The 24,545-nt window shown below is 36.5% G+C and overlaps 1 protein-coding gene and 2 long non-coding RNA genes across 3 annotated transcripts in view; 2 read left to right on the top strand and 1 right to left on the bottom strand.

The window, feature by feature from the left end:
• The window catches only part of CD200 (CD200 molecule), a 102,654-nt gene extending 80,377 nt beyond the window's left edge, over window positions 1–22,277 (bottom strand). Inside the window, exon 1 of the mRNA XM_061392851.1 lies at window positions 20,276–22,277. The gene's annotated coding sequence lies outside the window, so the exon portion shown is untranslated. The remainder of the gene's footprint in view (window positions 1–20,275) is intronic.
• On the top strand, window positions 386–24,165 carry LOC133232928 (uncharacterized). Its single transcript, XR_009731523.1, has 2 exons — window positions 386–467; window positions 23,707–24,165. It is a non-coding gene; the product is annotated as an uncharacterized LOC133232928 (long non-coding RNA).
• Window positions 3,581–13,063, top strand: LOC133232969 (uncharacterized). Its single transcript, XR_009731555.1, has 2 exons — window positions 3,581–3,748; window positions 12,059–13,063. It is a non-coding gene; the product is annotated as an uncharacterized LOC133232969 (long non-coding RNA).
• Window positions 24,166–24,545: the final 380 nt, after the last annotated feature.

Raw genomic sequence — 24,545 nt, 5'->3', positions numbered from 1 at the left:
CATTAAAACAAACAAAAGACAGATCAATGAAGTATTCAATTCCTATAGCCTTTTCTGTTTTCCCGACCACCACCCCTGACCACCACACCTATGACAAGGTATTGGGACAGAGCTTCTATTATACTTAAGGCTGCAAATTCCAGGGCAGTAAATAAAATAATAACCGATTTTTTCCAGAAAAAACAAACACTGAAAGGACTAAAATATTCATGGAGTGGCAAACAAGATACATAAGAGAAAGGTAATTTATATAGCGAAATTAAAGGTCAAATTAAGGAAACTAAAAAAAAAAAAAAACTCTTAAAGCTTCAAACATGACAAGTAGAAACACCAAGAAAAAGAATCAAAGTGACTTTAAATGTCACAAAGCAGCACCGGATACAAGAAGGCAATGAGTTAACTTTCAAAATATGGAAGAAAAAATAACTCTGAACTCTACTTTGTCTTTTATAACAACTACTACGAAGGTATTATTTTTTAAAATGCTTTAAAATTTTTATCAAATGTGTTGTTCACAGGGTGAAATGCATGCATCATAAGCACCCAGTATTCATCATAGAGTGAATATACGTGCATAGCCAGAAGCACATAAAAGCTTACCGTGCCCTGTTCATCAGAGCCTGTCCTCTCTTTGACTACCCTTTTTGTCACTGCCACCTTTCCACCACTCTCTTACTTTCAACATCATAGGCTAGACTTACCTGTTTGTGAACTTCATATAAATAGCATCATAGATGATGTCCTCATTTGTATCTTCGTTCTTTTACTCAACAGTAGATTTGAAAATTTTATCCATGTTATTGCATGTAATTGTGGCTCACTCATTCTCACTGCTGTATATGACCCCATTCTTTAAATGCCACATTTATTTATCTATACTATTGTTACTAGACATTTGTTTTCCATTTTAGGGAGGGTTATTTTTAATAGTGTGCTATAAACATTCTTATACATGACTTTTCCTAAACATACGTACACCCTTATTAGATTATTCTTTGACGTTGCCAGTTTTATCTTTTTCTATCACTTTATTTTTAAACTTTCTTTATTCTTTTTTCCTCCCAAATACATAGATGATATTTTGTGGGTGATATTTTGCTGGAGCTCAATTCTTATAATCTACTGAAGAACTGTGACCTAAATTAGCAAAATATTATAAAATAACAGGATGAAAACAACATTTTGTTAAGCACAGAAATTTCAGAAATTATATTGAGATTCTCCTTTAAAATATTTTCAAAAGAAGTATTCTATAAAAAAGAAAAAATTAGTCCAGGCAGATGCTACAGGGAAAGATAAACAGAAAGGATAACTCATCAAAACTTATAACTGCCAAAAAAAGCAAATTCTTCAAAATTGTATGTTTATAATTAATTTAATAATTAACATCTTTATGGAAGGGATTAAGAGGATAGATAATGAGATTTTGAGAGATAGGTGAGAATTATGCCAAGATGTATATGTTTAGGAAATAGACATAAAAATGTAATACAAGATGGAAAAAATTCTGAAAAATGACAGATTGGTCATAAGAATTTTAAAATTGGCATTTTAACAATGTAAAGCCTTTCAATTCATATACATGGAATGTTGTTCCATTTGTTGTGTTTTCTCTAATTTCTTTCATTAAATTGTTTTATAGTTTTCACTTTAACTTTCAACTAATAAAGACCTACCATATAGCACACGGAGCTACACTCAATGTTCTGTAATGAACTATGCGTGTGTGCTAAGTCACTTCAGTTGTATCTGACTCTCTGTGACCTCATAGACTATAGCCCACCAGGCTCGTCTGTCCACAAGATTCTTCAGGCAAGAATACTGGAGTGGGTTGTCATGCCCTCCTCCAGTACTGACCTATATGAGAATCTAAAAATGAGTGGGTATGTGTATATGTATAACTTATCCACTTTGCTGTACAGCCGAAACTAATACAACAGTATAAATTAACTACACTCCAATACATTTAAAAAAAAATTGAAGTGTAGTTAATTTACAATGTTGTGTTAGTTCAGGTGTACAGCAAAGTGATTCATTTATATATGCTATGCTACGCTATTCTATGCTAAGTCACTTCAGTCGTGTCTGACTCTGTGCGACCCCATAGACGGCAGCCCACCAGGCTCCCCCGTCCCTGGGATTCTCCAGGCAAGAACACTGGAGTGGATTGCCATTTCCTTCTCCAATGCATGAAAGTATACATACATACATACATTCATACATATGTGTGAGCTTTCATAGTGGCTTAGACGGTAAAGAATCTGCCTGCATTGCAGACCAGGGTTGGATCCCTGGGTTGGGAAGATCTCCTAGAGAAGGGAATGGCAACCCACTCCAGTATCTTGCCTGGAGAATTACAAGGACAGAGAATCCTGGAGGGCTATAGTCCATGGGGGTCACAAAAAATTGGACACAACTGAGTAACATTTTCAACTTTCATACATACATGTGTGTGTATATATATATATATACATATATACTTTTTCAGATTCTTCTCCATTATAGCTTATTACAAGATGCTGAATACAGTTCCCTGAGTTACACAGTAGGTCCTTATTGTTGATCTATTTTAAATATAGTAGTGAATATATGTTAGTCCCAAACTTCTAGTTTATCTCTCTCCCTCTGTCCCTGCCATCCCCTTTGGTAGCCGTAAGTTTGTTTTCCATGTCTGTGAGTCTAACTCTGTTTTGTAAATAAATTAACTTATATTACTTTTTTTTTTTTTAATGTCCTCTGCATTGGCAGGCAGATTCTTTTTTTTTTAAATTTTATTTTATTTTAAACTTTACAATATTGTATTATATTACTTTTTTAGATTCCACATATAAGTGATCTTATATAATATCTGTTTTTCTCTGACTTAATTCACTTAATATGATAACCTACAATTCTTTAACCTCTTTAATTAGATATATTTCTAAGAATTTTATTCCTTTTGATGCTATTTGGAGAAGGAAATGGCAACCCACTCCAGTGTTCTTGCCTGGAGAATCCTGGGGAAGGGGGAGCCTGGTGGGCTGCCATCTATGGGGTTGCACAGAGTCGGACACATTGTAAATGAGATTGTTTTTCCTAATTTTCTTTTTGGAAAATAAAATAATTTGTTGTTTATATGTAGAAACACCAAATTTTTGTCTATTAATTTCATATCCTATAACTTTATTGAATTTGTTTGTTCCAATAGGTTTTTTTTTTTTTTTGGGGGGGGGGTGGCGGTGGTTTCTATATGTAAGATCATGCCATTTCTGCAAAAGGAACAGTTTTACTTCTTCCTTATTGATTGTTATGCTTTTTATTTCTTGCCTAACTGCTCTGGCTAGGACTTCCAGTACTATAGAAGAGACATGCGTGGGTATCCTTGCTTTGTTCCTTATCTTGGAGGTAAATATTTCATTTTTTCATTGTCGAGTGTGATGTTAGCTATGGGCTTTTCATATATGCCCTTAATTATGTTGAGATACTTTCCTTCTATTCCTAGTTAAGAGTTTTTATCATGAAAGGATGATGAATTTTGTCAAATGTTTTTTCTATAGTGTGTTGAGATGATCATGTGATTTTTATCCTTTATTCTGTTAATGTGAAATATCACATTAATTTGGCTTCTCAATGCAGGAGACTCAGGTTCAATCCCTGGGTCAGGAAGAAAATGGCAACCCACTCCAATATTCTTGCCTGGGAAATTCCATGGACAGAGGAGTCTGGTGGACTACATTCCATGGGGTTGCAAAGAGTCATATTTATCATGGTATGTGTTACATCCCTAGTATTTATCTTATAACTGAAAATTTGTACCTTTTGACCAGCTTCATCTAATTCCCTCTTCCCCCACCTTCTTGCTGGTGGCAACCACAAATCTGATCTCTTTCACTATGAGCTTGTTTGTTTTTGAAGTATAATAGACTACAACACTATGCTAATTCCTAGTGTGCAACATACTGATTCAATATTTCTATACATTACAAAATGTTCACCACAATAAGTTTAGTTATCATCTAAACCATAAAAAGATTTTACATAATTATTGACTATATTCTCTACACTATACCTTTCATACCTGTGATTGATTCATTTATTGTGTAACTGGAAGTGTCTACATCCTTATCTCCCTAATCTATTTCTTTCATCCTTCTACTCTATCCCCTCTGGCAACCTTCTGTATCTATGACTATTTTTATTTTATGTTTGTTTCTTTGTTTTGCTTTTCAGATTCCACATATAAATGAAATCGTGGTATTAATAGTTCTCTGTCTGACATTTCATTTAGCATAATACCATCTAAGTTCACTCATGTTGTCACAGATGGAAATATCTAATTCTTTTTATGGTTGAGTAATAAGTGGCAACCCACTCCAGTATTCTTGCCTGGAGAATTCATCCAGGTTCCAGAGGAACCTGGCAGGCTAGGTCCATTGGGTTGCAAAGAGTCAGACGTGACTGAAGTGACTTAGCAAGAGTGCATCTGTACAAATAGTACAGATTTGTACATAGTACAAAATCTGTTTTATCTATTCATCTATTAATGAGAACTTAGGTTGCTTTCATATCTTGGCTATTGTAAATATGATGCAATTAATGATGCAATGAACATAGGGGCACATATCTTTTCAAATTTCTGTTTTCATTTTTTTTGATATATACCCATGAGCAGAATTTATGGATCATATGGTAGTTCTATTTTTAATATTTTGAGAGGAGCCTACACACTATTTTCCATAGCGGCTGTACATCTCCAAAAGTGTTCTCTATTGTCTACATCCTCACCAACATTTTTTTGTTGTTTTTTTCATAATAGCCATTCTATTGAGCCATTCTCAAGTGTGAGGTGATATTTTACTGTGGTCGTGAGTTGCATTTCCCCGATGATTAGCGATGCTGATCCTGATGTCATGTGCCTGCTGGCCATCTCTATGTCTTCTTTGGAAAAAAATGTCTATTCTGGTCCTATTCTCAGTTTTAATTGGGTTGTTTTTGATGGTGAGTTACATGAGTTCTTTGTGTATTTTGGATATTTACCTCTTATCCGATATATTGTTTGAAAAATCTTCTCCCAAACAGTAGATAGCCTTTTCATTTAGTTAGTTTCCTTCACTGTACAAAAGCTGTTTAGTTTGATGTAGTTCCATTTGTTCATTTTTGTTTTTGTTTCTCTTGCCTGAAGAGACAGAGTCAAAAAAATATTGCTAAGACTGATGTCATAGAGCTTACTGCCTATATTTTCTTCTAGGAGTTTTATGCTGTCCAGTTGTACATTTACATCTTTAATCCATTTTGAGCTTATTTTTGTATGTGGTGTGAGAAAGTAGTCCAGTACGATTCTTTTGAATATAGCTGTCCAGCTTTTACCAACATAATTTATTGAAGATGCTGTCTTTTTGCTATTGTATATTCTTGCCTCCTATGTTGTAGATTCACTGACCATATAAGTGTGAGCTCATTTCTGGGTTCTGATTCTGTTCCATTAATCTATGTATCTGTTTGTGTGCTAGTACCATATTGCATTCATGACTGTAGCTTCATAGTACTGTTTGAAATAAGAGAGTATGATACTTCCAGCTTTAAAAAAAGTTGTACTTTTTTAAGATATATGTGGCTATTTGTTTTTTTGTATGTTTTCATACAAATTTTAGGAACATTTGTTCTAATTCTGTGAAAATGCCATTGGTATTTTGTTAGGGATTGTACTGAAGCTGTAGCACACCTTGGGTAGTATGATCATTTTAACAATTTAAATTCTTCCAATCCACGAACATGGTATATCTTTCCATTTGTTTGTGTGGTTACCAATTTCTTTATCATTATCTTGTCATTTTCCAAGTACAGGTATTTTGCCTCCTTCAGTTCAGTTCAGTGGCTCAGTTGTGTCCAACTCTTTGCAACCCCATGGACTGCAGCACACCAGGCCTCCCTGTCCATCACCAACTCCTGGAGTTCACCCAAACTCATGTCCATTGAGTTGGTGATGCCATCCAGCCATCTCATCCTCTGTCGTCCCCTTCTCCTCCTGCCCTCAATCTTTCCCAGCATCAGGGTCTTTTCAAATGAGTCAACTCTCCGAATCAGGTGGCCAAAGTACTGGAGTTTCAGCTTCAACATCAGTCCTTCCAATGAACACTCAGGACTGATCTCCTTTAGGATGGACTGGTTGGATCTCCTTGCAGTCCAAGGGACTCTCAAGAGTCTTCTCCAACACCACAGTTCAAAAGCATCAATTCGTCGACGCTCAGCATTCTTTATACTCCAACTCTCACATCCATATAGGATTATTGGAAAAACCGTAGCTTTGACTAGACAGACCTTTGTTAGCAAAGTAATACCTCTACTTTTTAATATGCTGTCTAGTTTGGTCATAATTTTCCTTCCAAGGAGTAAGCGTCTTTTAATTTCATGGCTACAGTCACCATCTGTAGTGATTTTGGAACTCAAAAATATAAAATCAGCCACTGTTTCCACTGTTTCCCTATCTATTTGCCATGAAGTGATGGGACCAGATGCCATGATCTTAGTTTTTTGAATGTTGAGCTTTAAGCCAACTTTTGCACTCTCCTCTTCACTTTCATCAAGAGACTCTTCAGTTCCTCTTCACTTTCTGCCATAAGGGTGATGTCATCTGCATATCTGAGATGATTGATATTTCTCCCGGCAATCTTGATTCCAGCTTCTGCTTCCTCCAGCCCAGCATTTCTTATAATGTACTCTGCATAGAAGTTAAATAAACAGGGTGACAGTATATAGCCTTGACGTACTCCTTTTCCTATTTGGAACCAGTCTGTTGTTCCATGTCCAGTTCTGTTACTTCCTGACCTGCATACAGATTTCTCAAGAAGCAGGTCAGGTGGTCTGGTATTCCCAGCTCTTTCAGAATTTCCCACAGTTTATTGTGATCCACACAGTCAAAGACTTTGGCATAGTCAATAAAGCAGTAATAGATGCTTTTCTGGAACTCTCTTGCTTTTTCGATGATCCAGAGGATGTTGGCAATTTGATCTCTGGTTCCTCTGCCTTTTCTAAAACCAGCTTGAACATCGGAAGTTCACAGTTCATGTACTGTTGAAGCCTGGCTTGGAGAATCTTGAGCATTACTTTACTAGCGTGTGAGATGACTGCAATTGTGTGGTAGTTTGAGCTTTCTTTGGCATTGTCTTTCTTTGGGATTGGAATGAAAACTGACCTTTTCCAGTCCTGTGGCCACTGCTGAGTTTTCCAAATTTGCTAGCACATTGAGTGCAGCACTTTCATAGCATCATCTTTTAGGATTTGAAATAGCAAACTGAAATTCTATCACCTCCACTAGCTTTGTTTGTAGTGATGCTTCCTAAGGTCCACTTGACTTCACATTCCAGGATGTCTAGCTCTAGATCTGGCCTCCTTAATTAGATTTATTTCTATGTATTGTATCCTTTCTGATGCAATTGTAAACAGGATTATGTCCTTAATTTTCTTTTCAATAATTCATTTTAATGTATAGAAAAGGAACAAATTTCTATATATTAAATTTGTATACTGAAACTTTACTGAATTCATTAATGAGTTCTAATAGTTTGTTGATGGCATCTTTAGCATTTTCTATGTAGTACCATGTCATCTGCAAACAGTGATAAGTTTCCTACTTCTTTTCCAATCCAGAACTCTTTTTATGTCTTTTCTTATTTGGTTGCTGTGCCTAGGACTTCCAATAATGTGTCGAATACCAGTGGCAAGAGTGGTCTTTCTTGTCTTGTTCCTCATCTTATAGAAAATGTTTTTAGCTTTTTATGATTAAGTATGATGTTAGCTGTGGGTTTTTCATATATGACCTTTATTATTTGAGGTATATTCTCTCTTCACTCACTTTGTTGAGAGTTTTTATCATAAAGGAATGTTGAATTTTGTAAAAGCTTTTCTGCATCTATGAAATGATCACCTGATCTTTATTCTTCAATCTGTTAATATGATGTATCACATTTGATTGATTTTCAGATATTGTACCATCCTTATCTCCCTGGGATAAACCCACTTGATCATGTTATATGATCATTTTAATGTATTGTTGAATTAGTTTGCTAATATTTTGTTGGGGAAATTTGCATCTATGTTCATCAGTGATATTGACCTATAATTTCCTTTTTATGATGCTTTTGTATGCTTTAGATATCCAAATGATGATAGCTTCATAAGTGAATTTAGAAGCATTTATTCCTCTGAATTTTTTTTGAAATAATTTGCAAAAGATATATGTTAACTGTTCTCTGAATGTTAGAATTCACCTGTGATGCTATCTAGTTCTGGTCTTTTTTTGGCTGGAATTTTCCTTAATTACTGATTTAATTTCATGACTGGTAAATGGTCTGCTTATATTTTCGATTTCTTCTTGTTTCAGTCTTAGGAGATTGTACTGATGCAGTGTCAGTTGTAAATTCTCTTTCATTTCTGATTTTATTCATTTGAACCTATCCTGTTTTTCTTGATCAGTCTAATGGTTTAGCGATTTATCTTTTCAAAGAACCAGCTCTTAGTTTCATTGGTCTTTTCTGTTATTTTTTAAATCTCTATTTCATTTATTTCTGCTCTAATCTTTATGATTTCTTTCCTCCTATTAACTTTGGCATTTATTTGTTCTTCTTTTTCTAGTTCCATTAAGTGTAAAGTTAGATTGTTACCTGAGATCTTTTTGCTTCCTGAGGTAGACTTTTATCATGTAAACTTCCCTTTTAGAACAGATTTTGCTATGTCACATATATTTTTGGATTGTGTTTTTTGTCTCCAGGTATTTTTTATTTCTTCTTTAATTTTTTTCTGTGATTCATTTGTTGTCTAGTGGCATGTTGTTCAGCCTCCATATGTTTGTGGCTTTTGCAGCTTTTTCTTATAGTTGATTTCTAGTCTCATAGCCTTGTGGATGGAAAAGTTGCTTGATAAACTTTCAATCTTCTAAAATTTCCTGAGATTTATTTCGTAGCCTAGCATGTGATCTATCCTGGAGAATGCTCTATGTGTATGTGAAAAGACTATGTATTCTGCTGCTTTAAATGGAATATTCTATATAGATCTATTAAGTCCAATGTGTTGTTTAAGGCAATTGTTTCCTTGATGTTTTTGTCTGGATAATCTGTCCATTGATATAAATGAGGTGTTTAAGTCCCTTACTATTATTATGTCATTATTATTGTATAATTGTCAATTCCTCCCTTTATGTTTGTTAATATTTGTTTTATATATTTAGGTATTCCTATGTTGAATGTGTATGTTTATAATTGTTATACGTTCTTGCTGTTTGATCTCTTTATTATTTTGTAATGTCCTTCTTTGTCTCTTATTATATCTTGGTTTTAAAATCCATTTTGTCTGATATAAGTATTGCTTCCCCAGCTTTTTTTCTTTTGAATACCATTTGCATGGGATACTATTTCTATCCCCTTACTCTCAGGCTAGTGTAGATTTGGATTTGAAGTGAGTCTCTTATGGGGAGCATATATATGGGTCTTGTTTTCTTGTTTATTCAGTCACTCTTCACCTTTTGATTGGAGCATTTACTCCATTTACATTTAAAGTAATTATTGATAGGAGGGCATGGAAACCCACTCCACTACTCTTGCCTGGAGAACCTCATGGACAGAGAAGCCTGGCAGGCTACAGTCCATAGGGTCACAAAGAGTTGGACATGACTGAAGTGACTTAGCACAGACATAGACATGTGCTTACTGGGATTCCCAGGTTGTACTTGTGATAAAGAACCCACCTGCTAATGCAGGAAATGGGAGAGACACAGGTTTGATCCATGGGTCAGGAAGATCCCCTGGAGGAGGGCATGGCAACCCACTCCAGTATGTTTGTCTGGAGAATTCCCATGGACAGAGGAGCCTGGCAGGCTATACCCCATAGGGTCACAAAGAGCTAGACATGACTGAAGTGACTGAGCATGCACACATGCACATGTATTTATTATCATTTTGTTAGTTGTTTTCAGGTTCTTGGTCACACAGAGTCGGACACGACTGAAGTGACTTAGCAGCAGCAGCAGCAGCATGGTCCTTTTTTATTCCTTTCTTTTTAACTATCTTTAGTTTTAAATTTGGATTCCTTTCTCCATTCTGTGAGTATATCTAGCATAAATTTTGGTTTTTGGTTACCATGAAGTTTATATATACATATGAATCTATATATAGATTATTTATATATACACGATTATTTTAGGTTGCTGATCTCTTAAGTTCAAATGCATTTTAATGGCCTTGTATTTTTACTCCTCCAAGTTTACTGTTTTGACATTATATCATTTATCTTTGTCTTTTGTGTATCCCTTTACAATTTGTTGTGAATATAGTTGATTTTAGTACCTTTGCCTTTTAGCCTTTCTACTAAGTTTATAAGTAGTTGATCTAATACCTTTACTGTATATTTGCCTTTACGAATGAGATTTCTCCTTTTGTAATTTTTGAGCCTCTAGTTTTTGTTCCTTTTTTTTCTGCTTAGAAAAATTCCTTTTACATTTCTTGTGAAGCTGCTTTGGTGGTGAACTCTTTTAGCTTTTGCGTATGTATAAAACTTTTGCTTTCTCCATCAAATCTGAATGAAAGCCTTGCCAGATAAAGTATTCTTGTTTGTAGGAGTTCCCTTTCATCACTTTAAATATATAGTACCACTCCCTCTGGCCTGAAGAGTTTTTGCTGAATAGTGAGCTGACAGTCTTTTGGGAGTTCACTTGTGTATAACTTGTTACTTTCTCCTTGATGCTTTTAATATTCTCTTTATTTTTGTCATTTTAGTTACAATATTTGTGTTTTTATTTGGCACTCTGTTCCTCTTGGACCTAGATGTTTGTTTTCTTTCTCAACTTAGGTAAGTTTTCAGCCAATATGTCTTCAGATTTGTTCTCTGTCTTTTTCTGTCTTCTCCTTCTAGACCCTTATATTGACATCAGTGTACTTGATGTTGTCCCAGAAGTCTCTTAATCTATCCTTATTTATTAAAATGCTTTTTTTCTGTTTAGCTTGAGTGATTTCCACACTCCTTTAAATTACTGCTTCTTCCCCAGCTCTCTGTTGAGTGAAATTTTATGTGTACCTTTAGTAATGACGTCTCTACTTCCTAAAGCTTTTAGGCTCTCCTGAAAGCACATCACACTGGCCTTCAAATCCAGATTTTCTAGGGCTCATCTTCCTGGTGCAGGACCCCCAGGGTGGACTGTTCGATATGGAACTTGTACCACTCACTCTTGGGGGGAACCTCTGCAATTGTGACTCTCCTCCTGTTTGTGGGTCATCTACCTGGGGTATGGTTCTTGACTATACTGAGTCTCCACTTCCCCATCCATCCAATGGAATGTGGTTCCATTTTTATATCTTTAGCTGTAGAAGATCTTCTCTGCTAGTCTTTGGGTTTTCGTCATTGATAGTTGCTCTGAAAATTATAATTTTGGTGTGCTTATCTGAGGAGGTGAGCTCAGGGCCTTTCTCCTCTACTATCTTGGCCAAGTTCAAGCCTGTGTGAGCCTTTTAATGTGCCATTGAATTCAATTTTCCGGTATTTTGTTAAGGCCTTTTCCATATATTTCTGCTGTTACTACTCAGCTGTTCAGTCATGTCTGACTCTTTGTGACCTCAGGGACTGTAGCCCACCAGGCTCCTATGTCCATATGATTCTCCAGGCAAAATACTGGATTGAGTTGCCATTCCCTTCTCCAGGGGATCTTCCCGACCCAGGAATCGAACCCTGGTCTACCACATTGCAGGCAGATTCTTTACCATCTGAGCCACCAGGGAAGTCCTTCCATATATTTATGTTGGTATAAAAGTAATTGTGGTTTTGCATTATTGAACTTTGCTGTTTGATATTGGAATACATTCTTAAATAAATGTGGTTATGTTATATATCATTTTAATGCACATTTCTCACTTTATGCTTTTTTTTTTTTTTTTTGCTAATGACATTACTTGCTGTGTATTGTATATTTATTTTAGACTAGGGAAATGATGTTTTTTAGAAAAACAGCAAATTTAAGTGATTTTCATACTCAAGTTCAAAATGGGTTGTAAAGCAGCAGAGACAACTCACAGCATCAACAATGCATTTGTTCCAGAAACTGCTGGAGATAAGAACCTCGAAGATGATGAATGCAGTGGCTGGCCATTGGAAATTGACAACAACAAATTGAGAGTGGTCATCGAAGCTGATCCTCTTACAACTACATGAGAAGTTGCTGCACAATTCAACATCAACCATTCTATGGTCATTTGGCATTTGAAGCAAATTGGAAAGTTCAATAAGTGGGTGCCTCATGAGCCCACTGAAAATTTTTTAAAAATTGTCATTTTTGAAGTGTGATTATATGCAACAACAACAAAACATTTCTCCATTGGATTGTGATGTGCAATGTACAGTGGATTTTATATGACAACTGGTGATGGCCAGCTCGGTGGTTGGACTGAGAAGAAGCTCCAGAGCACTTTCCAACACCAAACTTGCACCAAAAAATGGTTATGGTCACTGGCAGTCTGCTGTCTGTCTGATCCACTACAGCTTTCTGAATTCCAGTGGAAACTTTACATCTGAGAAGTATGATCAGCAAATCAATGAGATGCACCAAAACTGCAATGTCTGCAGCTGGCATTGGTCAACAGAAAGAGTGCAATTCTTCTGTATGACAACACTCAACCACATGTCTCACAACCAATGCTTCAAAAGTTGAACGGATTGGGCTATGAAGTTTTGCCTTATCTGCCATGTTCACCTCATCTCTCGCCAACTATCATTTCTTCAAGCATCTTGACAACTTTTTGCAGGGAAAACACTTCCACCTACCAGCAGGAGGCAGAAAATAGTTTCCAAGAGTTCATTTAATCCTGAAGCATGGATTTTTACATTATGGGAATATTGGCTAAAATGTGTTGATTTCAATGGCTCCTACTTTGATTAATAAAGATGTGTTTGAGCCTAGTTATAATGATTTAAAATTCACAGTCCAAAACCATAATTAGGTTGCACCAACCTAATATATTTGTTATATAATACATTTCTGTTCTTGTGTTGTCTTTACCTTTGGTATCAGGTAAATCTGGTCTAATAAAATGAGACTGGAACTGTTCCCTCCTTTTTAATTTCTTAAAAGAGTATAAGAAACATCGGCATTGATTCTTGTTTAAATGTCTGGTAGAACTTGGTGCCTGTTTGGTAGAATTTAAATGTTTGATAGACTGAAGTCATTTCAGTCGTGTTCAACTCTTTGCAACCCTATAGACCATGGCCCGCCAGGCTCCTAGGTCCATGAGATTCTCCAGGCATGAATGCTGGAATGGGTTGCTATGCCCTCCTCCTGGGAATCTTCCCAACCCAGGGATCAAACTGACATCTCTTTCATCTCCTGCATTGGCAGGTGAGTTCTTTACCACTAGCACCTGGGAAGCCCCAGGGAATGTACTCGGGTGGGTAGCTGGTCCCTTCTCCAGGGGATCTTCCTGACCCAGGGACTAAACCTGGGTCTTTCGCATTGCAGGCAGATTCTTTACCATCTGAGCCTCCAGGGAAGTAGTGAAGCCATCTTATCCTGAACTTTTCTTTATTAGAAAGTTTTTGGTTACTGATTCAATTTACATAATAGTTATAGATCTGTTCAGACTTTCTGTTTCTTCTTAGTTTTGATAAGGTTGTATGTTTTTAGGAATTTATTTAGTCTAGATTATCTAGTTTGTGGCATATAATATCTCACAGTAGTCTCTTATGATCCTTTTTATTTCTGTTCATCAATCATAATGTTTCTTGCTTCATTTCTGATTTTATTTATTTGTCTTCTTTCTGTTTTTCTTAGTCTAGTTAATGGCTTGTCAATATTTTTATCTCTTCAAAAACCAACTTATATAGTTTTGTTTTTTTTTCATTATTTAATAAAACATTTCTATTTCTTCAGTCTTTGTAACTTCCTTCCTTGTGCTAACTTTAGGCTCAGTTTTTTCTTCTTTTCTAGCTCCTTAAGGAGTAGAACTAGGTTTTTTATGTAATAACTATGAGAATTCCCATAGCATTTCTTACATAAACAGAAGAAAACAAATCTATAGTTCATATGAAACACAAAAAGCCATAATAGCCAAATCAATCTTGAGAAAGAAGAATGAACCTGGAGGTATAATATTTCCTGATTTTAGAGTATAATACCAAAGTTACAGTAATTAAAACTGTGGGACTGTGGTAATGACAGACATATGAATAAATAAAATAGAGAACTCAGATATAAATCCATATATACACAGTTGATTGATTTTTGACAAGGGTGCCAAGAATGCACACTAGGGAAAGAATTGTCTCTTGAACAAATGATAATGTTAAAACTGGATCTTCACATGCAAAAGACTGAAATTGAATCTTTACTTTATACCATATAGAAAAGTCAACTCAAAATCAACAAAAGACTTAAATGTAAGACTTGAAACTGTTAAAATCCCAGAAAAAATATAGGTGAAAGGCTTCATGACATTGGCCTTAGCAGTGATTTCAAGGATGTACACCAAAAGTACAGGCCACAAAGCAACAGCAGACACATGAAACTGCTGCTGCTAAGTCGCTTCAGTCGTGTCCAACTCTGTGCGACCCCATAGACGGCAGCCCACCAGGCTCCCCCGTCCCTGGGATTCTCCAGGCAAGAACACTAGAGTGGGTTGCCATTTCCTTCGCTTCTGCAAAACAATGGAAACAATGACAGTGTGAAAGTGCAACCTAAAGAGTGTGACAAATACTTCCAGTAGTCTTTAACAGTCATAAAACTGTTACAAGTATGCAAATGTTTTCTGTGTCATTAACGACATTTAAAACCATAACATTTAAAACCAAAACCATGTATGTTCCAGGTGTGGAAGAGGAAACAGTTACTCATATACACAAGCAAGTAGCTCCAGGATCAGTTCAGTTCAGTTCAGTCGCTCAGTCGTGTCCGACTCTTTGCGACCCCATGAATCGCAGCACGCCAGGCCTCCCTGTCCATCACCATCTCCCGGAGTTCACTCAAACTCACGTCCATCGAGTCAGTGATGCCATCCAGACATCTCATCCTCTGTCGTCCCCTTCTCCTCTTGCCCCCAATCCCTCCCAGCATCAGAGTCTTTTCCAACGAGTCAACTCTTCGCATGAGGTGGCCAAAGTACTGGAGTTTCAGCTTCAGCATCAGTCACTGATCTCCTTTAGAATGGACTAGTTGAATCTCCTTGCAGTCCAAGGGACTCTCAAGAGTCTTCTCCAATACCACAGTTCAAAAGCATCAATTCTTTGGCACTCAGCTTTCTTCACAGTCCAACTCTCACATCCATACATGACCACTGGAAAAACCATAGCCTTGACTAGACGGACCTTTGTTGGCAAAGTAATGTCTCTGCTTTTCAGTATGCTATCTAGGTTGGTCATAACTTTTCTTCCAAGGAGTAAGCGTCTTTTAATTTCATGGCTGCAGTCACCATCTGCAGTGATTTTGGACCCCCCCAAAAAAGACTGACACTGTTTCCACTGTTTCCCCATCTATTTCCCACGAAGTGATGGGACTGGATGCCATGCTCTTCGTTTTCTGAATGTTGAGCTTTAAGCCAACTTCTCACTCTCCTCTTTCACCTTCATCAAGAGGCTTTTGAGTTCCTCTTCACTTTCTGCCATAAGGGTGGTGTCATCTGCATATCTGAGGTTATTGATATTTCTCCCGGCAATCTTGATTCCAGCTTCTGCTTCTTCCAGCCCAGCGTTTCTCATGATGTACTCTGCATAGAAGTTAAATAACCAGGGTGACAATATACAGCCTTGATGTACTCCTTTTCCTATTTGTAACCAGTCTGTTGTTCCATGTCCAGTTCTAACTGTTGCTTCCTGACCTGCATACAGGTTTCTCAAGAGGAAGGTCAAGTGGTCTGGTATTCCCATCTCTTTCAGAATTTCCCACAGTTTATTGTGATCCACACAGTCAAAGACTTTGGCATAGTCAATAAAGCAGAAATAGATGTTTTTCTGGAACTCTCTTGCTTTTTTGATGATCCAGCAGATGTTGGCAATTTGATCTCTGGTTCCTCTGACTTTTCTAAAATCAGGTTGAACATCTAGAAGTTCATGGTTCACATATTGCTGAAGCCTGGCTTGGAGAATTTTGAGCATTACTTTACTAGTGTGTGAGATGAGTGCAACTGTGCAGTAGTTTGAGCATCCTTTGGCATTGCCTTTCTTTGGGATTGGAATGAATACTGACCTTTTCCAGTCCTGTGGCCACTGCTGAGTTTTCCAAATTTGCTGGCATATTGAGTGCAGCACTTTAACAGCATCATCTTTCAGGATTTGAAATAGCTCAACTGGAATAAGCATTGCTTATCAACAGGATAAGCATTGACATTTGCTCAGTGTCAGGGTTTGTCATCCATCTCAATCTTAAAGTTCTTGCCTCAGAGCCAAAGTGCTTGTATAGGAAACTATCCTGAGCTTCTGCACCTTATTTCTTCCATTTATTGTCATATCATCTAACCTACTGAGCTTCTAAAATTAGTTTTCACTTTATTTGGGATGTGTTTCCAAATGTGTTTTTAAATTAATCAGTGCTAGTAATAAAAGATAACCCTGGAAAAAATTTTGTGCAGACAATATATCCAACAAAGTTAATCTCCAAAGTGTTTAAAGAGCTCCTACAACACATAGAAACTCACAAACACCCACACAACAACAGTAACAAAAACCCCTAGTAACCCAATGGACAAATAGGCTGAGAATTTGAATAGATATTTCTCCAAAGAAGATACAAATGCCCAACAGGTATATGAAAAAATAGTGTCACAAATTATCAGGGAAATGCAAATAAGTGCCACAATGAAATATCACCTGACATCTGTCAGGATGGCTATTTTCAAAAAACAAAAGACAACACGTGTTGGTAAAAAATATGATGAAGCTGCAGCCCTTACGTGCTATTAATAGGAATGCAAAATGATGCAACTGTTCTGGAAAACAGTAAAGAGGTTTCTCCAAAAATGTAAAATAGAACCATATATGATCCAATCTCACTTCTGGGTTTTTATCTAAAACAATGGAAACCAGGATCACAAAGTGATATTAGCACTGAAATATCAATAACCTCAGATATGCAGATGACACGACCCTTATGGCAGAAAGTGAAGAGGAACTTAAAAGCCTCTTGATGAAGGTGAAAGAGGAGAGTGAGAAGTTGGCTTAAAGCTCAACATTCAGAAAACGAAGAGCATGGCACCCAGTCCCATCACTTCGTGGGAAATAGATGGGGAAACAGTGTCAGACTTTATTTTTGAGGGCTCCAAAATCACTGCAGATGGTGATTGCAGCCATGAAATTAAAAGACGCTTACTCCTTGGAAGAAAAGTTATGACCAACCTAGATAGCATACTGAAAAGCAGAGACATTACTTTGCCAACAAAGGTCCGTCTAGTCAAGGCTATGATTTTTCCAGTGGTCATGTATGGATGTGAGAGTTGGAAGAAAGAGAGTTGTGAAGAAAGCTGAGGGCCGAAGAATTGATGCTTTTGAACTGTGGAATTGGAGAAGACTCTTGAGAGTCCCTTGGACTGCAAGGAGATTCAACTAGTCCATTCTAAAGGAGATCAGTCCTGGGTGTTCTTTGGAGGGACTGATACTGAAGCTGAAACTCTAGTACTTTGGCCACCTCATGTGCAGAGTTGACTCATTGGAAAAGACTCTGATGCTGGGAGGAATTGGGGGCAGGAGGAGAAGGGGACAACAGAGGATGAGATGGCTGGATGGCATCACCGACTCGATGGACGTGAGTTTGAGTGAACTCCGGGAGATGGTGATGGACAGGGAGGCCTGGCGTGCTGCAATTCATGGGGTCGCAAAGAGTTGGACACAACTGAGCGACTGAACTGAACTGAACTGATATTAATTGTAGCATGATGCACATTAGCCAAGGTGCAGAAACAACCTAGATATTCATCTTCAGATCAATAGATAATGAAAATGTGTTATATATAGTGGAATACTATTCAGCCTTAAAAAGAAAAATTCTGCAATATATGACAATGTGGATGAACATCATGGGCATTATTCTAAGGGACATAAGCCAGTCACAAAAGATAAATCCACTTATGTGAGTGATCTAAAATAGTCAAATTCATAGAATCAGAGTGAAATGGTTGTTGCCAGGGGCTGGGGAGAGAGAAGTGGGAAGCACTAGTTAATTGGTCTAAGTTAAGCAACATGAATTAGTTCTAGAGATGTGCTCTACGACATTGTACTAATAATCACTAGTATTATATTGTATGCTTATAATTTTTGTTAAAAGGGTAGATAGATGTCATGTTAAATGTTCTTACCACAATGAAGTAAAATGTTTTAAAAATAGAAATGAATTTATATACATTATAAGAAATTTAAAAATTGAATAATCCAGTAACTTTGAAAGGAACTCAACTAAAGTCAAATAATTCCCCTGCCAAAGATGATTCAGAAAAATAAAAGTATAGTCGTTACATCTAAAAAGCAGACAAAATTCCCCAAATGGTTTAGCATTTGGAAATCTGTCAATAGAATTTATTGTATTCATGAACTACTTTGGAAAGTTCATGTCACTATCTCAGCAAGTACAAAAAGAATTACTCAAGTTCAACAACTTATATATGATAAAATCACAGAAAACGGAAATAATGAAACTTCTCCTTAAGTTGATAATATGCTTAAAGGCCAAACACTGCATCAGATAGTGTAGAGAAATTTTAGATGTTTTTAAATTCAGAAGCCTTTTAAAGCAAAAATGTCATTACAGGCAAGCAAGATGATGATCTATGTGAAAAATCATTAGATCAACAGAAAACTTTGAATAAATAAACAGTTTAGCAAGGTTTCCAGCTACAGGTTAACTCACAAAATCAATAACTGTTCCTAAGCCACTAATAACAAGCTAGAAAATTTCATTTAAAATATGTTACTATTTATTATAGTAAACAAATGAAAAGTACCAAAGGATTAACTTAGAAAAGATCCACAAAACCTACTAAGGGAAAATTTTTAAACTTTCTTAAATAACATTCAGAAAGACTTAAATAAAGGGATAACATATTTGTAGGTTGAGCAAATTACACCATAAAGATACCAGTACTTCCAAAAGTAATTAGTCTATAAATTCCATGTAGGACTAAAATTCAAGCTGTATTTTTTAAAGAATTTAAACTTATTTCATGATACATTTATATGTTTGTGTATCCTTCAATTGAAATATCAAGTTTGAAAAGAAAAAAGGGAAACCTCTACCTACCACAATTTAACACATAACAAAAGACCATAGCAATAAAAAGTAAGCATTCATGAAAAAAAACAGTGGAACAAAACTTCCACCTGAGAGAGCTGAAAATAAAACTTATCTGTAAGGAAAGGATAGATCATGTAGTAGATGATGTCAGGAAATACGGATCATTATATGATGAAAATTAATACTGTATTATCAAGTCTACATTAGGTATAAAGGTTTAAAGACCTAAATAGAAAATAGAACAATAGAAAGCTAGAAAATACGATTATATTTTTGTGAGTTTAGGTAGATGAGGACTTCTTAAATAAGATTCCAAACTCAAGCTATTAGGTTAAAAAAGTTATGAATTTAACAGCATTAAAGCATTAAAGATTTCTTTTAATTTGAGTGATGCCAAATAGGGAGAAGTAATCAATATCTTGTATGTACAGAATCTAGGATATAAGGAATATCTATAGATGTAGACAACCAACCCGATGTCATATGAAGATGTAGACAATAACTTCTCAGAAGGAGAAACCTATTTAAAGCATGTTCATACTTATTAATACTCAGGAAAAAAGAAAACCCCAAATCAGATAAGCCATTCAATTGGTGACAGTGGGAGGTGGGAACAGACTGTGAATCAGGGAATGAATTGAAACATTCAAAGACATGATTATTACTATAACCTCATTTGAAATGACTAATTCATGAAACTATATATAAACAATATTTTTCCATTTATTTTTAAAATAACAATTGCTGCAACCAAAGGCACGATTGGGCTTCCCTGGTGGCTCAGACGGTAAAGTGTCTGTCTGCAATGCAGGAGACCCGGGTTCAATCCCTGGGTTGGGAAGATCCCCTGGAGAAGGAAATGGCAGCCCACTCCAGTATTCTTGCCTGGAAAATCCCATGGACGGCGAAGCCTGGTAGGCTACTGTCCATGCGGTCACAGAGTCGGACACGCCTGAGCGAAGGGACGAATAAAGGCATAATTTAATGTGGAAGGTTAAGTCTTAAATTTGAAGTATACACAATGACAGCAAAAGTTACACATTTGCCAATTACCTGTGTTCGTTAAGGAGTGTGGTTCATTAGGGGTGTCTCATCTGGAGTGTGCCTGGAGAATGCCAGGGATGGAGGAGCCTGGTGGACTGCCGTCTATGAGGTCGCACAGAGTCGGACACGACTGAGGCGACTTAGCAGCAGCAGCAGCAGCAGCTGGAGTGTGGTTTCAAGCACATTCTCAGACCTACAGATACAGACTGTGATGATACATAAGATGAATACAACCCAAACCCTCCCCCTACTGGCGGTGTATTGTAAAGCATGCTACGAATAGAAAAGGGAGATTCAAATTCTTGACAGATCAAAATATCTTTTCAATAATGTTTTTGATTGATTCATTGATTTTTAATAATATATTGATATGATTTGTCTCCTTGGAGAACATGCCCTGTATACTACCAAATTTATACCTCTGGTCTTACATGCTCTGTAAATTCCAGATTCTTAAATCTAGATCCTTCTACTCTTTTAACTGCTTCAATGGATTGTTATTGCAGACACTTAAAAGCTCAAATGCCTTTCCGGGCCGTGGGTCTTATCTCTTCTGGCCCTCACTTCTATTTCTAAGTCATTGTTCTAGTCACACTGAGTTTCTCATTATTCTTTGAACACTTCAAACTCATTCCTACCTGAGGACCTATACTAATTTTTCCTTTTTTGTCTGGAATATTCTTTGCTAGAACTTTACTCAACTTTTTTCTTACCCAGTTCTCAGGTTAAAAGTCACCTCCTCAAAGAGACCACTCAACATAAACTGGCCCCATGATTTCTCTCAATTTTATCATTCTGTTTATTTTCTAAATAGTACTTATCACTACCCAGTATTTTCTTATTTCCTTGTATCTTTCCTTGACTGCCTCTCCCCACTGGGACACAAGCTTCTGAAAGGCAAAGAACTTGTAGGTTTTAGCTGTGACTCTGTCTCCCACACTGAGAACAATGCATAGCAATATATAGGCACTGAGGAAGTATTTGTTGAATAACTGAATCAATATTTTATTATATCAATCTTGTAAAGTAACACCACTCTCACCTTACTGTGGCTTTGTCAGGTAGACTTATCTCAAGTTTCCCGTCCTCACCATTTTACCACCCAGCGGTCATCCTTCCACCAGATGTCTGAAGTCCATATGATTCTCTCCCATCAAAATCTGTCCTCAAGAATCTTAAACTCCATTTACCGTGCGTGCCAAGTCACTTCAGTTGGGTCTGACTCTTTGCAACTCCATGGACTATAGCCCACCAGGCTCCTCTGTCCATGGGATGCTTCAGACAAGAATACTGGAGTGGGTTGCCATGCCTTCCTCCAGGGGATCTTCCCAACCCAGGGACTGAACTCCTATCTCTTGTGTCTCCTGCATTGGCAGATGGGTTCTTTACCACTAGTGCCACCTGGGAAACCTTCTAGTTACTATAAGCATGAAAGATTACTAACAGCCTGCCTCTGTAACAATCCCAAGTAGTATGTCATTTTAATAAGGATAAATCCTTTGACTGCAAAAAATTACCAAGAATATACAAAAGTTTTCCATGATGATTCTTCCCATGATTAATTTTCCCAGAGCCATTGGAATTTTTTTTTCCTATTTAAAACTAGCCTTATTTAATCCACCTTTTCTATGAAAACAGGTAGTAATAATACAACTTACTTTTTATTTCTCCAAACAATACAGAAGATGAAAAATAAAATACATGAAACAGTAAAGAATGTACCAAATGTACATAGCCAATTATAAGAAAAACCAGCAGTACCTAGAAAACATAAACCAAAAACATGTTCTTTGGGACTATACTTCTTTTTATATACTATACTGACATTTTGGTACCTTTAATCTGTAATGCTCTATTGGTTTACCATTGGTTTGTTGACATTCAAATTGATACTATAAGATTGTCGCATTTCATTTTGTAAAATAATATACGAATAGTATTCAAATTGAAGACAGACAATATTTACTATCATTCTATCACTCTCAAGAATTAAAAAAATATATAGCCACCTAAATATCCACTTAGATATAACCACTTTAAAAATTATTAAGCAAAATATAATATAGTCACTTAATGAAATATTATCCTGTTACTAAAATTGAATTTCCAAAGATTCTGTAATAACCTTAGAAAATAAATTTACAAGGATAATTAGTATTTAAATTAATGTTCTTAGAGATGTAATAGACACTTTGTAAGGATTATGTAAGGTAGTAGTATTTGCCACCCTGAAATACATCTCGTTTACATAAGGATTATTTCAGGCTGATTTTTTAAGAAGCTGAAAACACAGGATATACAACTGAAAACCAAGTAGAAGTTACTCTTTGGTAAGAAAGATGTTCATAAGAAAAATAAATCTATAAGACAATCTGTAAGAGAAATCTTCATTTGTACCAGGAAGAAGAGAATGATGCTAAATGTGTAGATTCTTATCAATTGAGAAAACAACAGCTTAAATCTGCATAACAACCTTATCCATGTTTACAGTGCCTTTTCTGGTAACCTCCTGTAACTGACTCCCCACCCCTAACATCTCTTTTCTTAAAAAAGCTGAAGATAGTGCTTAAGATGATGGTGTCAGTCCTTTCAAAGGCTCTGTTTTCTTGGTTCTCTCCCATGTATACATACACTGAAATTTGTTTGTTTTTCTCCTGTTAATTTGTAATATCCTTTTTTTTAATTAGACTAGCCAAAGAACCTAAAAGGGAAGAAGGGAAAACTTTTTCATTCCTATAATTATTTACATCAACTAGATGAGCACAATTATTTGGTACAAAATGGAAAACAGAGGGCCCTAAGATGTAATAAAATTGCCCAAAACTACATAGTGATTAGGTGGCAAAACTGAGAAGCAAGTGCAGTTCTCTATCTGACTCCAGGGCCTGCATACTTAAGAAAAACACAATGAGTATCAACGCTTTCTACAATAGCTGTTTTGACTACAATGTACTTAAGTGGTATTAATAAACTTTCCTTCTTTCTATATAGCCTTCTGAATATAATTTATATTTTATATAACAACTTCAGTTTAACAAAAGACCATCATTATGATTATCAATAATAGTTCTTAGGTGTAGCATAAAAATGAACCTGTGCCTCACGGTGGATGGATCTTAAGGAAATTCTCACTTATGTTAAGTGGCATGAACTACTGTGTATTTTGCATCTTTGTTTTTGTCCTCTTTCTGTTTGTCAGATTGATGTCATTTGTCTGCTTATTGTGACCTCTCATTCCTTTTTAATTTGCTGCTTTAGTTTTTTATTATCATTGAAAAAAAAGATAAATTCTTGTTAGCAATTACTTCTTCCCTGAGATACTATTAGAAAATCATAGATTTTAGTTGAAAAGCTTTGTGCCATTTGTTTTTGACTGGTCAAATATCACTCTGCCTCAGTTTCTATTTTTAACTCGTTTTTTTTTTTTTTTTTTTTTCCAGTGAGATACTGCATAGCTCATTCAAATGGGTGGAGGAAGCTGAATGGAAAGAATCTGGCACAAAAATCGGAACACAGACCTGAAGTCAATGGCAACAAAAATGGGGCGGGGGGAGGAAACTCTAAGATTTCAGCAAAATCAGGGATTTATATCCCAAATACGTTCTATAAAGCTAGTGCTACATCGCTTCAGTATCCAACTCTTTGTGACCCCATGGACTGTAGCTCACCAGGCTCCTCTGTCCATGGGATTCTCCAAGAAAAATACTAGAGTGGGTTGTCATGCCCTCCTCCAGGGGATCTTCCTGACCCAGGGATCGAATCTGAGTCTCTTACGTCTCCAGCATTGGCAGGTGGGTTCTTTTCCACTAGCCTCACCTTAAAGATAAACATGGAAAAATCCTCTTCTGAACTGATGTTACATCTTTGAAGACATTTGTATCTCAGTGAGAAATAAAATTTTTTTTAAAAAAAGAATTGAAATTAACTGTCACACGAGTGTATGTTCCTTGGTTCTTTGTCTCGTCACAGCAAAGATTTGGAGAGACAGACATTAAAGCCCTTGGCACGTCACAGCTCTTGGGTCTTGGACAAACCGTGCTACAGCTCTTAGGCAAATCAGTGTTACAGCTCTATTTTATTTAGAAGATAGCAGGAGAGAGAAAGAGAGAGAGAGAGCATGTACACGCATGCACGCGGGAGATAGAGTCCGTGAGAAAGCGCTTTGGCTCCTCCTTTTATATGTTTTTTTCCTCCACCTGGGCCTGCTCTATGCAAATTGGGCTTAGCCAGGAGTGCTGTTTGTTCTGCCTGAAGTCTTCACTCTGGTCCTCGGACCTTC

The sequence above is a fragment of the Bos javanicus genome, chromosome 1 (assembly GCF_032452875.1).
Source record: "Bos javanicus breed banteng chromosome 1, ARS-OSU_banteng_1.0, whole genome shotgun sequence".
In the NCBI taxonomy this organism is placed as follows: Eukaryota; Metazoa; Chordata; class Mammalia; order Artiodactyla; family Bovidae; genus Bos; species Bos javanicus.
Note: the sequence above shows the minus strand (reverse complement) of the source record. Positions and strands in the feature narration are given on the sequence as shown.